The 4,510-nt window shown below is 35.5% G+C and overlaps 1 long non-coding RNA gene across 1 annotated transcript in view; it reads right to left on the bottom strand.

Annotated features, from left to right (window-relative positions):
* Positions 1 to 434: 434 nt before the first annotated feature.
* Positions 435 to 4,510, bottom strand: part of LOC106948872 (uncharacterized) — a 20,210-nt gene continuing 16,134 nt past the window's right edge. Inside the window, exon 3 of the long non-coding RNA XR_001425269.1 lies at positions 435 to 709. This is a non-coding gene — a long non-coding RNA (uncharacterized LOC106948872). The remainder of the gene's footprint in view (positions 710 to 4,510) is intronic.

The raw sequence follows: 4,510 nt of genomic DNA, 5'->3' as shown, positions 1-4,510 counted from the left end.
TCCTTTTTCTTTACAATTCACAACTATGGACACCTTTGTCTGGCTCTGTGACAAAACAAAACATTTTGCGGTTTTAATGTAACTAAATTACAAAAACACTAAGGAATTGTATGCCTAATTTTGCATATTTGAAAAGCAGGAAATATTCATTGAAGGTCACAATTTTGGGGGCTTTATTGATCCCAACTTTCTCATTAAGAGAGGGGATTAAGATAAAAGTATGGGAGAAATTCAAAATACGATTAAAAAAAAAAGGAAAGAAAATGTTTATCTTTGGTTGTCCCTCCATGCTTGCTACAGGGCAGCTGTTTGCATCATGGCCGAGAGCAAAGTTCGGGTAAACTTGCCTCTTTTCTGCTCCAAGGAATTGTGGGACCAGCAGCTGGCAGGTGCAGAAGTTTATCACAAACCCAGAAATAATTGAAAGCGACAACTGGCAGCACCACAAATGATTTATTAGTCTTTTACTCAGCTCCTAACCATCCTGGGGGCTGGAATCAATTATTCACCGACTATGTGTCTTCAAATCATTAATTCTAATGTGAGGAGCCAAACTCCGTCCCACTCCATGTAGTTCCTCGTGTACCAGGCCTTGGACTTGTTCCACAAGGTTCTACTCTGCTGAGCAGACATCTGCAACGGAGCGTCCAGCAGAGGCAAAGCGGACGTGTCTGCCCCAAACAGGGTCACACTGTGTGGCTTTGCAGTCCTTCGAGGGTGAAGAGCCAGACAAAGATGTTTACAAAAGACTTAAAAACAACACACACACACACACACATCTCAGTCATTTACATTCACATCACCATTCAGAGCCTTTTACTTTAATATTCAGGTGATTTGAATTCATTGCTGGTGCAGCTCGGGTTAAAAGCTTGGAAACAACAAATACCTTATTAATTTATAATTTCAGAGTAATACCTTCATTAGAAATTGCACTCATAACCAGTCACTGTGTGGATACACCAGTTAGTTTTGTGATTTTAATTATGATTGTGTATTTTTAGCCAAAACCTTTTCTTTGACATGCTTCAAAAACATATTTGATGTGAATGCTAACATTTTTAACACTGTTCTTTTAACACTGCCACAGGGGCTGTGCAAAACTTTTTGCACTTCATCATGTTACATCCATAATCTTTTATATATTTTTGGGATTTGGTGTGAAAGATTAACACAAAGCAGCACATAAATATGAAGTGGAAGGATTCATTTTTATGCAATTTAAAAATTCTTTACAAGAAAAAGTCTGGAAAGTCTGAGCAAATTAGTGAACAAAATGCATTATGAATACCAAGTAACACAGCAGACAGATCAGAGGTAGAGCTTTCCTATAAGTCATTAACACGAGTTTCTTACATCTCACAAAACTGCCCATCTGAAAATGGAAGGATGCAAAAAAAAGGCACATCTGCAAACCTGCAGAGACATGATAATCTACTTAAACTAAACTAAGAAGTAGCCAAGAGATCCACTGTTGAGGGGGGAGACTGAGCAGAAAACAAAGAAGTCATAACCTTTGCCATAAGCTATGAAAGACATCGCAGAAATGTACAAGGCAGTGCTCTACCCAGGGTTTCCCACAGTGTATTAAAAGCCTGGCAGGCCCCCAGGCTTTTCTTGTGCCCTCCCCAGGCTTTTCATTGCTTAATTATTTTAGTTTTTTTTTTTTATTATTCCCTTTTTTTTAAGACTTTATAGTTGGTGATTAGGTATTAATCTTCCAGTCTTCCAATAATGCAGAACTGTCAAGTGATATTTTCAAATTTCCTGTCAACTTTGAACATTTTTAATTCAAAAACATGGCGGCCGGCTGGATGACTGCCCTAGCGCCCCAAGCTTAGCAAGTTTTCTGAAGGAAACCCCGTCTACCTCAGATGTAACCAAATAAAACTGTTTGGCCTGTAAGCTGCTTAGTTAGGAAAGTGAGTGACTTTACAGGGACAATCCTTAAGAAAACCATTTTTAACAATCCCAAATGTACATGAAGTTTGAACTTAAAGGGGACGCATTTGTTTTATTATACTTCCAATAGGGTTTCTACTGCTTCTAAAAACAATCCAAGCACTTTAAAACAAACACACATAGCCAGTTTTTGTCATTAAGTTAATGTTTTGCGGCGTGTGAAAAATTAACCTTTCGAAAACCTCCAGACTGTAAAGCCACAAATCGGCAGAAACTGTTCCCTTACCTAGCAACCCCAGTGAAGCTCAGTCCATCTCCTCGCAACACAAGCTGAGAACATACAGCTCACAATGGCTGCTGGAAAAGACATGAGTTTTGTTGTTGATTTACCATTCAGAAACCACTTAATTTATTTGTCCTTTATTTCACCAGAAAAATATCATTGAGATTAAAAATCTCTTTGCAAGAAGTCGAAGCATTCCCAGAAAAAAAAAAGTTGACACCATCATAAATAAATTAAAAGATTCCTCAGGTATAACATTTAATACAGTCTTAAAAACATTGATAAACTGAACCTTTAGGTTTATGCATTTCTGCAACTGAGTTCAAGAAGTAATAGGTTCTCCCAACAGAGAGAATATGCTCCAGTGGACTTTCTATTATAAAGACCATCGAATATGTTGGAAGAAGTCCTAGAATGGCCTTATAAAAACATATATTTTATTTTTTGATGCATTCTTGTTGATAGTGAAGGAGGCTCTACTTCTGCTTTTCAAAGATGTACAATTGCATAATTGTGGATCGGTTGGCAGCCATTTCCACATTAAACATCGAGTTGGGGGCGTGGTCAACAGCAGCTCATTTGGATTTAAAGTAACAAGAGGCCTTAAAATAGCTCATTCTGAAATAGCTCAAAATATTTTAGAACTGAGCAAAAACTAAAATCTCATCATCTAAGAATGATTTTGTGCAACAAAAAAAAATGTAATGAGCATGTTTTGTATAAACGATAGACCTATCAAAATCCTAACCCATTCAAGGAAGCGCAATAGGTCACTATTGAAATAAATTTACTTTAATAAACTTAATTTAATTATTTGCTACCAATTCAAGCACTTACTTCATTTAAGTTGGATTAACGTTCCCTTTTTTTAAGTGCATTGTACGTGGTTAAAAATATTTTTCTTTTATCAAGTTCCATTTAATGTACACAGATTTAAGCTTAACAGTTGCTTCTAAACTATATAGAATAAAAAACTGAGTATATTCAGCTTTTACGCAAGACACCAAACTTCGGTTCTTCTTTTATAAGATATACTATCCATTATCTATAGTCAATGTACACAAACTTTGTGATATATCTTTGAAATGAACCTCAAACGCATCAATACAGGAGCTAAACACTTGAAATTTTGAAAAGGGATGCGTTATATTTTAAACTAGGTTTACTTAATTAAATAAAACTTTCAACAAAATGACCATAATGGAGTAAAACTAATCTGCTCTCCGACTCATTTTTCAGAATGCTTTTGACTTTTCTCTCTTGATCCTGGAGATAAATATAACGAACAGATCAGAATGACTTTCTGTTACTGTACAGCACATCATGCTGTGATAATTATCTTTCCTTTCCTTTATTTTATCTTATCTCATCTGTTGTGCTCCTCTCTTCAGCATATCAAAATGCAGACGACAAGCAAGAAGACATTAAGAGAATTTGTGTCTTATTTGTCATTTAGACAAGTTTAAGTTTTACGTCTAATTAATCCTGACTGTTCTAAAGTTCAGCAAGCGGCATTTTATCTGTTATAACTCAAACGCTCTTATCTTTATGAATACAAAGCATATATAATGTGTTGCTTTCCTATTATTAATTATGGAAATAACACAACAAAAGCACATCCTAAATCCATTACTGTTGTAAGCTAGGCTTGTCTCAATAAATCAGCGTCTACAATCAAAATTGAAATAATTTTTTATGCATAATGTATGTGCTTGTTGCCACAACATCTGTTCATTATGCAGAGTAATGCATTCTTGTAGTTTTTAAAAACTTCAGACCTATAAAATAATCATAATGACTGCTTCATTATGGAGCACGGGAAGACAGAAGTACATCTTACAATATGTCTCATGATTTACAGTTTCATCTACTTTTTATAGTCAAGTCAATCACAAGTTTGCGGGAGACTTGTGCAGGGGGGGGGACTCATTAAGGCAGATGTTTGTGGAATTACACGCAAAGAACGTCAGGTTTTAGTGTGAAGTGGGTGTAAATGTTGGTAAGATCAGAAAACCTGAGTCTGCTGTCACTCAGAAGACAAACAAATGCTTACTGGGTGACCCCAGCTGTGTTTGTTATTAAGGGCCCAGTGTCTAATAAATACAGATAAAACGGACAATTTGTCAAAAGTAGTAGTAGTGAGTCAAATATAGTGTCTTTACAGTTCTATTTACCTTCTTTCTTTTTTTTATGCCAATTTGGGATTTTTGCTGGTTTGGAGTGTAAATGTTGACTTGAAATACTCATATTTTTTGCTTAAATACAGAAGATCCCAAAAAAATTCACACATCCTTATTAAAAAAAAAAAAAAAAAAAAAACTAGAG

Source organism: Poecilia latipinna, unplaced genomic scaffold (genome assembly GCF_001443285.1).
Source record: "Poecilia latipinna isolate Pla-1442-1.1 unplaced genomic scaffold, P_latipinna-1.0 Scaffold310, whole genome shotgun sequence".
In the NCBI taxonomy this organism is placed as follows: domain Eukaryota; kingdom Metazoa; phylum Chordata; class Actinopteri; order Cyprinodontiformes; family Poeciliidae; genus Poecilia; species Poecilia latipinna.
This window is presented reverse-complemented; position numbering and strand designations above follow the sequence as displayed.